Source organism: Marmota marmota, unplaced genomic scaffold, assembly GCF_001458135.2.
Source record: "Marmota marmota marmota unplaced genomic scaffold, marMar, whole genome shotgun sequence".
NCBI classification, from domain to species: domain Eukaryota; kingdom Metazoa; phylum Chordata; class Mammalia; order Rodentia; family Sciuridae; genus Marmota; species Marmota marmota.
In genome coordinates, this window is record NW_025999968.1 from 11,352,624 (window position 1) to 11,362,829 (window position 10,206).

The window sequence follows — 10,206 nt, forward strand, 5'->3', positions numbered from 1 at the left end:
GGCTTTTTTTTTTTTTTTTTTTTTTTTTTTTTTGACCCTCTCCTCAAAAGGACCTTCTGAGAGTTTTTCTTAGTACCTAAATTCCTCTTTATGTGTGTGTGTGTGTGGTGGGGCGGGGCGTGCGCAAGTGCATGTGTGCTGGGGATTAAAACCAGGACCTTGTGCATGCTAAGCACACACTTCACCACTGAGCTACACCCCCAGCCCTTAGTACCTAACTTCCATAAGAAAAGAATACCCTGGTGCTCAAGGGCCAAGCATCAGTCACAACTGTCAAAGATCCCTCTCAGTTTGGATTTCTTTGAGGAAGTTGGTTCCCATATTAATAACAGCATTTATATTCCTTTTAGGTTCTGTTAGAAAGACAAAAATGTATTGCCTTTATTAATGCTAAGCCCATAGACTTTATACAAAATAGTTGCCACTATTATCTCACCATGCCTATAAACATTTGTCTTAGAAAGATTAAATTCAACTCAGCAAATGTTTATTCAGTATATAATAAATGCAAGGCCTTGTGCTGGGCACCAGGGGATGGCAAATTTGTCTTAAATTGTCACCAGGATGACTCCTTAGTTTTTATTTTAATTCCTACATCATAGAAGAATTGGGTATTAACTATTCATGATCTACTTTTATATTTCACTGTCAATTTTCCATTATTTCCAATTCTATAGAAGAGCTCCAAAGTCTTCACAATACATTTTTAGAGCTTAATCTTTGCTTCAGTTTCTCTTTTGTTCATATTATGAATATAATTTAGGCATCCAAGGCAATATATATTTGAATAGAAAATGCGACTGTTAAAGATGTTAATTATTCATATACTAAAGTTATTACATTGTTATTGTGACAAAGCAGTGTTAAAAATTCACAAATGTATATATGTGTTTGAAAGGGTATGCTGTTTATTCTTGTTTTGGTGTGAACATGGTATTTAGTAGGCATCAACAGCAAAGGAGCCTTCTGAGAAAACACCTATCAGAGTTCAGCTTCAATGCTGGAGCTTGGCACACTCTATATACTATTTGAACTGGATTAAAAAGTAAAGGTCAGGGCTCACCTTTGAATTGAGTTTTGAATTGACTTACATCACCTTCTTTATGAACTATTCCAATGTTACCAAACTGAGTCTATAAAGGTTTCCATGTGAAGCTCCAGTCTATTAATTTCTCCATCTAAAACCATGTCTTTATCATGCTTGATCACAGTTCTCACTTATATTCCAATAGGGGCACATAGCTGGGGATAAGTTAGTAGTAGCTATTAATTTAACTGAATCAAAACCTCAGTCTCTGCCTGGGCTTAAGCCCACTGCCTATATCATTTTGAGCAATAGTATTACCTTTATGTGTCTTAGTTTCTATCTCTAAAAGAAACTAATAGTAATACCTCTGATAAATGACTGCTTGTAAGGATGCTGACATATTTAAAAGTGCTTGCAAGGCACAACCTGCAAGGCCACTCTTATGTATTTATCTGAGAGAAATGAAGAAATATGCCACCCAGAACCTATGCCCAATTTTTATGAACTTTATCTATTATTGCCCCAAACTAGAAATAATCCAAATGTCCATTAATTGTTGAGTTGACAAACAAAATGTGATAAGTTCACACTGTGAAATACTATACACCAATGCAAAGGAATAAGTCAGTGATACACAATAACATGAACAGACATGATGGAAACTGATACATACAGTTAAAGCCACCAGGTTCAAAAAATTACATGCTTTATGACTTCACTTATGTGCTATTCTGGAAAAAGCATCATTATGACAAAAACGAATTCTGTGGTTGCCAGAGCCTATGGGTGGGGGCAGAAAAGTGACCACAAAGGGACACAAGTGAACTTTATGGAATAATGAAAATGTTCTATATTTTGATTGAGTGCTGGTTACATGATTTATAATTTTATTGAAACTCATAGAACTGTGTTTTAAAAGGGTGAATTTTACTGTCTGCAAATTATACCTCAATAATCTGACTTTTTAAAAAAAATCACCTGTGATCCAATTAAATATTGATTATTTTTTGAAATAATGTGCCTATCACTAAGTGAGCACTTAATGTCGCTTACTGTTGTTATTGTTACCATTGACTAACATTGGCAATAGCAAAGAAAAACTAAAAAATCAGGGACAGTTCCATTTCCACTAATGTTCCAAAAGTCAGAGTAAGTCCCATTTATTATAAAACATAAGTTAGGATTTAGTCTATTTAAGAGTCCAGAATTTTTGTTGCTTCTGTAGATTCAATATTTTAATTCAGTAAGGTAAAAGGTCTGATGTAGTGTTGCTAAACACCCGCGATCGTTACAATAGCAATCTTGTTGACCAGATGAGGGTTGGAGACTGGAAGAGTTATGTGAAAAGCCAACTCTGAGGGAGGTCACAGTGGCAAAGCCTTCCAGAAGTCATAAGGGTCCTTTCCCACTTGTCAGATTTGTGCATCTAGAACTCAACTTTTATCAGTGTACTCTGAGGTAATCAGGTTATAGGAGACTGATTTACATGAACTAATATCAGAGGGCACTGATGTATCAACCTCACTTACAGCGTCTCACCCAACCGAACCATAGGTGTCACTTGGATCAGCACAGTTCTGAGTGCTGGTCTGGTCAGCATGTTCTCTTTGAAAGCTGAAACTAATCAGCTTTCTGGGTAGGCAGGAGCTCAAAACAGGGAAGAGCAGTTGGTCCTAAAAGATATATTATCCAGGTCATGGTAGAAACCCCATAAATCCTTGTTTCTGTAACTCACCAGATTCAGAGACTGTTGAAGGAACAGTGCAGGACAAAAACTGGTAGACTCTTATTGGCAGCAGGACCCCGTGTTCCCCACTGCTCAGGTCTGATACAGTACCATTGAGAGAATCACCTTTCTTTTTTACACTTTCATCTTTTCCACCCTCCCTGGGATTTTGCCTTGATTGAATTCATGTTCCCAAGTCACCTCCATCACATTTACAAATAATCTCATTCTTCCGTGGGTTGTTTTTGCTGATTTAACAGTCAAAGGAAATTTTGGTTAACCATTGCCCCACAGCAAACCACACTAAAACTTAGTGGTGCAAAACAACAGTTATTTTATTATGAACTCTCACAATTTGGGAAATGTGATGAGGCTTGGATGGTTTTTCACTCAGAAAGCATCACAGCAGGTACAGTCAGATGATGACTGGTGCTTGGATGTTCTGAATGTTTGCTCCTCCCATGTTTGCCACATGGACTGGGGAGATTCAAAAAGCTGGAGTTTGGAACTTCTGAGGACCCTTAGGCATGTTTGTTTGTCTCTGTGTGTGTTTGTCTCTCTCAGCACAGCAACATCAGGGTAGGTGGACATCGAACAGATGGCTCGGGGTTCCAAAGGCTCATGTCCTGATGAGAGCGAGTCAGGCAGACCCAGCTCTGAAGCACCAGAGTCACTGTCACCATACCCTGTTAGCCAAGACAAACGTAAAGGTCCACCTGGCTTCAAGGGGAGGGGACATAGGCTCTGCCTCTTGACAGGCAATAGCAAAGAAAAACTAAAAACTTCATTCTTTTCTATTTCCAAAATAGAAACCCTGTGGCAAGGTTTTGGAGAAGCATTGGGAGCTGGAATTATCATTGCAGACAGTTTTGAAAAATACATTCTGCCACATATTAGCCGAATGCCCATTTTTTCAGGAGTGTTGAATACCAAATGTATGACCCCTTTTCCACAGCTCCTCTCCCGTGGGCCTGGAAGGTGCATTGTAAAGGCATAGAGGTTGCAACTAAATAGAGGAAAATATGAAGATGATAATATTGATGTTTCCCCCAAAACATGGAGATGTTTTGGGATCTCTGGCTCTGATGTGAATAGACAAATGTGTTTCAAATAATAGTGATTAAAAGAATGCCCTGTAAACATTCCTTTCAAACAATGACTTGAATCTGACACCAGGGTTTATATGTATGTTACGAAGTGAATATTCTTGTTTTTGCATGATGAGAGCTTTCTAGGCAAATTTTACTGGGACAAGGTTAAAAGACCAGCCTTGGAAGTGAAATAATGATTGAGTAGAAAGCAGATTTACTTACTCCCCGGAGGAGTGTGTTTAGCTTTCAAGTAAGGGATGAGACCCAAAGCTTTGGAGACCGTCAGTGTCCCACAGGTTGTAGATTCAGAAAGCTTGTCTTCTCTTTCCCCTGAGGACATTTATTCATATTTCAAAGAGTAACAACTCAGGATCCTTCTGCTTCTCTTCCCAAGGAAAATTTGCTTGCATTAGGAGATTAAATTTATTTCCAACCTCAGAAAAGCTCTCAGGTCCACGTATTCAGGGGTGCTACACCACAGCAGAGACCCAATTACACATAGGATGGCACCCAGCTCCCACCACATCCCCACCAGGGGAGGAAGCAGGACAGAAGGGAGTAGAGGAGATTGTTGCTGTGAGCAATAATTATCTCTTAGTCCAAGAAATCTCATGTCTACATGAATATAGAAATCAAAAGCTTATCAACATGAAAACAGTATAAAATAATCTTAAATGTCCTTATTTCAGCATATTATTTCTCAATTCTAGTTTTCTTAGTAATAAACTCAGTATAACATTGGTTTCACTCACAGAAAAAGTTAGAAATCCTTGGCTTTTTTTTTAAAAAAAGTGTACCACTCAATGGTTTACAGTATATTCACATTTTTGCAGCTATCACCACAATCAATTTTCTTACATTTTCATTACCCACCCCCCCCAAAAAAAAACTCAATACCCATTAGCAGTCACTCATCATTTCTCCCCACCCCAATCCCAGCTCGAGGCAACCACTAACCTACTTTGCTTCTCTATAGATTCTCCTGTGCCAGACCTGTCATATAAATCAAATCATTCAATATGTGATCTTTATCACTTCTTGGCCTTTTGGCTAAGATCAAACACAATATGTGATCTCTTGTGACTGGTTTCTTTTACTTAACATAATGTTTTCAAGGTGTGTTCAAGCTGTACTTCATTCTTTTCTATTTCCAAAAAAAAATCTATTCTAGGAAGGCACCACATTTTGTTGATCCATTCATCAACTCGTGAACATTCGGATTGTTTCTGCCTTTTAGCTATCATGAATAATGCTGTTATAAACATTCCGTGCAAAATTTTCTGTGGATGGATGTGTTTAGTTCTCTTACATATCCCTAGGAGTAGAATTTTGCTGGGTCATGTGGTATCTCTGTTTAACCTCTTCAGAAACTGCCAGATTATTTTCCAAAATGCTTTTAGCATTTGCATTTCCACTAGCAGTGTTTATAAGTGCTCTGATTTCTCTACATTCTCATCAGTACTTATGTCTCTTTGATGCTAGCCATCTTAATAGTGTGAGGTGGTAATTATTGTTTTTTTTTAATTCAAACTGTTTATTTATCACTTATTTGTATGCATTTTCCAACTTTTGTACAAAGTCCCTCACCTAAATTATCTTTTTTCATTAGCTTATGGATAAAAATATTTTCTGTAAAAGTCGAACGGTTGAACAAGTTACCCAAGCCAAGTAGCTAACAAATGACACATCCAGAACATTCTTCAGTCCAGATCTTCGAATTCAAATTCCTATACAATTCCTACTCTACCCAAATAGTCTGATCACTTGGATGTCTCTTTCGGATTCTAGACGTGTGAAGAGGGATGGCCTAATGACTGGTCTCTAGGTCCATCTTCACATTTTACCATTTGAGAATCAGCTACACGATTTTACCATATTCTTCCTTTCTACCCACCTTCAGGCGAGCGTGATGCAGACCTGCCTGTCAGGTGCTTATCCTGCACGAAATGATTGTCAACCTTTTGTTTCCATCTTCACCTCCCACTGAAGGAAGAGTTGCCCTCAGTTTTTGAACACCCAGGAAAGGACCTGTTACGTCATTACATAGAGTTATAATCTGACCTAATTTCTAAGAATTCATCTGCTGGTATAAATCCAAGATTGGCTTTGCTTCATACAGTAACTGGCTTAAATCTTTGCCAGCTTTCTCAGAGCTTCAACTTTATTAGATTCCTCTCCTTTGCATGCTACGAAAATGGTTTCTTGTGAAAGACACCTTCCCCCCACTCCTCCCACTCCTGCCAGCCTCGATGCCTCCTGTGCCTGGGGATTGGGAACATTTTTCAGCCACTGTTCAGGCCACCTCCAGGCAGGGATGCTCCTGGTGACTTGGTCTCTGGCACTTCCCTGCACCAGTCTACACTGCTCTGATCCTATCTTCTGCTGGGCTTCAAAGGACCTTCTCCTCTGCTCCCAGGATGGTGATCCCAAGATGTATGCTTTCACATGTTCCAAGTTATCCATTTTAGTGTCTCTAAAGAAAGACTTCAGGCAAGGTATTGTAGAGATTAACCTGGAAGCTGCTCACTACAGTTCTAAAGATGGCACCGATGACTTCCTTCCAAAGGGATCAGAATAAGCTCCCCCGAAATATGCTGCTGTGGCAAAAGCATTATTTTGAACTGAAGACAATCGAAAATCAACAGATGTTGGATGAGTTCTGTCTTCCCCTTGTCTACATAAAAGCAGCACATATATTCCCCCTTAAGAAAGTTGTCCCCCAACCCTAACCAAGAAAAGTCACTTTTATGGTAGAAAATGGTTGACACCAAGATGAAGTTGCATTAATGAATCTTACCAAAATAGCCCTATCTTCTGTCAGCTCCCCAAAAATTTCCTAGTCACTTTTCTGCTGTTTGTTGTCCCTTGAAGTCCAAACTCCTTCTTCTTTGGTCAAGAAGGCATTATAATTCCCAAATCTGATGCTTCTTTGAGTTTTACTTCCTATGCATGTAAAATGTTAATAAAAATCATGTGTCTTTTCTCCTGTTAATTTCTTTTGCTAAATTAATTTATAGGCCCCCAGTTTCTAATCCTAAGAAAGTAAAGGAAAAGGTTTTTTTGGTTTTTTTTCTCCCTAAAACTCCACTGATGCCAACTTTGTGTCCAAAAGTGGAAAATAGCCTTTCAACTTACCCACTTCTGGGTACTCTCCCAAGAAACTAAACAAGGTCTTTGATACCTGTCGTTTATCTGGAAGTCTTAATCCAAGGGGGCATGACCGTGGGTCCTACAGTCCTCTTGGCTGGCCCTATTATGGGACAGAAAAGTAGAAATGCTTTACTTCCCCCAAGAAGATGGACACCCCCCATAGGGATCATGGGCCCCTATTTCATGTCAATATAGTAGAAGATTAAAATAAATGGAGGCAGAAATTTTGTATCTGTCTCTTCCATGGTGCCTTTTTAGTGTCAGTTGAATTGAATTCCATTAGTCTACAAAGATCTAATTTAAAGACAATGAGACTCTCTGGTCTGCTTAATTCAGTTTGCATCTCACCATTTACAGGAACTATTTGTATTAGAGCTCACAGTTCAGAAATGGAGTGTTTTATCGTACTGATGTCAACAGGCAAGTGTCCATCATTACTTCTCCCCCATGTGAGCCTGTACCTGAGATGCATGTGAAGCGTGGAAGAAAATCCAAAGACTGAAAACTCTGCATGTACCCACTAAATGTTCTCTAATCTTTACAACTAAGCCACTGAGCTTTTGTGAGCCACACTTTGACCAGGTTTCCAGGGAAGGTGTAGATGGGAACTACAGAAAAGCGGTGATTTAAGGCAGGGATTTTCCTCATACCTATTAGTGGCAGATCAGTAGCAACAATCACTTGATAACCCCCAGTGTAGGGCCCAGGGCTGGCACAAGAGGCTGCTCAGACATCAAAGAGAAGACCCCATGAGTAAATGAAAATGTACTAAATTGGCAAGGTCCACTCTCTCTTGATTCTATGCTAAAATGTTAGCTTCCCTCCAGCAAATTATCATCATACAGGGGGGAAGGCCAGTTAAGTACCAATCTAAGGGAACAGCGCTGGTTCCTGAATAAATGTCCTCTCCTCTTGGCAACACTTAGTCTTTTGCCTCTTGACTCCATTCTTCTCACCCGCTGAGACTGGAGGATACTCAAACCAGATAATGTAATATGACTGCCTAGATTACAGTCCCATCACAGAGGGGTGTTCATGCTGGTGAACCCATACAGCAAATATAAGTGCACTTTAATTGGTCTCCGTTGTTTAAATTCACAATTACTTTTGATTAGAGTATGTTTACAGCAAAAGAAGAGTCTAAGTGATCCCACAAAGGAAGACATTTATTATTCACACGTGTTTGAAAAATTAAATATACTCTCAGAATTATTCACAAACACACATTCTAGCAATGCTAGTTATTCCCAAAATGGTACTCAGCAGTTAAAATATAAAGACAAGAAAGGAAACACTGGCATCATAGCTTTATTTCAATGACTTGAGAATTTTCTCATAGGTAACATTTATGCATATTTCCAGTTAGAGTAGTTTAAGTCACTCATTAACAGCTATAAAAAGAAAATTAAAAAGAAGGAAGGAATAGAAGACTTCCCCCCACCCCCCCACCTAGGGTACCTTAGAGAGACTATATCACTCTTAAGAATCAAGCTTGGGAAGGAAACAGTTCTTATTCCTTTATTTATTTATTTACTTATTTGTTTATTTTTAAATATATATATATATTTTTTAATTGGACACAATACCTTTATTTTATTTATTTTTATGTGTGCTGAGGATTGAACCCAGGGCCTCACATGTACTAGGGGAGCGCTATACCACAGAGCGACAACCCAGCCCTTGTTCTTTTATTTGTTTATTAATTTATTCAAAACAATATTTGTTGAATTCTCGTGCATTATTGCTAGAAGTGAAAATTGGTATGACCACTTTGGAAAAGGTGTTTTTCCATGACTGCTGAAAATGTATGAAACTTATAATCCATCAATTTTTGTCTTAGACATGCAAATACATGTGCACAAAAAATACATTGTTAAAGAAATTAATTGGAATACCATTGGCTGGTTGACTTCCACATCTTGGGTTTCTATATTAGCAAATGGAAGCCCAACTTCATGAATACAGTGAAATAGAATTTAAGCAAAACCAATCAGAAACCACCAATCTAGCCTCTGAGAAGGGACTGTCCTCTTTAACCCATCACATGTATTTTCTTTTTCTTACTTTGGGAAGCACATTATCAGCATTATCCCTCCGTGCCTCCTCAGTGCAGTCTAGTACTACCTGATTCATGGATAGCAGTCTGCTCAAGTAAACTCTCTGAAATTTTAATGTATCCAACGTTATCTCTTAACAACATGTATAAGAAAGTTTATGGAAGCTCTGTTCACAGTAGCCCCAAATTAGAAACCTAAATGCCCCCAAACAATGGACTGGATAAATTATAGTATATTTATGTTATAGAATACTATCAAGCCAGAAAATAAACTGGCCACAGTGACATACTCCAAAATAATTGGATAAATATTACAAACAAAATGCTATTTAAATGAAACAAACACAAAATAATGAAATTGTATTATTTTATTTATATAAAGTCCCAAAACAGGCACAACTAACTCATGGTGTTAGAAGTCAGGAAGGGAGAGTGGATGCAATTGGAAAAAACACGAGGGCTTCTGGGGTTTTGTAAAATTTTGTTCTTTGATCTGGGTGCTAGTTATATAAGTTCATTCACTATCAGAAAATCAGTTTAACTGTACAAGTATGACCATATTTTTCTGTATTGCATAGTGCTCAATTTTAAAAATTGCATAAAAAACAATTTGTTGTATGCTGTACACTGAGCAATAGAAGAGAATATTGTTCTAAGAGTTTTTGCTCTGTAGGAACTCACAGCCTTGAGAGGGAGATAGACAGTTAAAAATATAATTTCAAAGAATATTGAGTGATGGGGAGATCGTGTGGAAGTTCCAAAGCAGAGGTGTTGAAGTAGGCAATAAGAGTAGGGAAGGAGCCAGGATAGATTCTGAGAGAGGTGAGGTCCATTTAATGCTGAAATGATAACTAGGAATTAGATCGTCTAACAAAGAGGAGGGCAGAGTAGCTATACAGGGGAAAGTGTCCAGGACCCCACTGAAAATAACATATACAGAGGAGCCTGTTAGGTCTCCGGGAGTTGAAATGTCTGACTGTGTCCCTCTTGATGATGAAATCTCAAAAGTTTCTGCCTAAGAATTGAGGTCACCTATGTCAATTCAACTTACCTGTTTATTCCAGGAAATTCTTTTGTCCAGGAAATCAGTCAGTTGCTGAGTCACAAAATATGGTCTCCTTCTAGACTGAAGTTCTTTGTTTCCAAGTCAATTTAT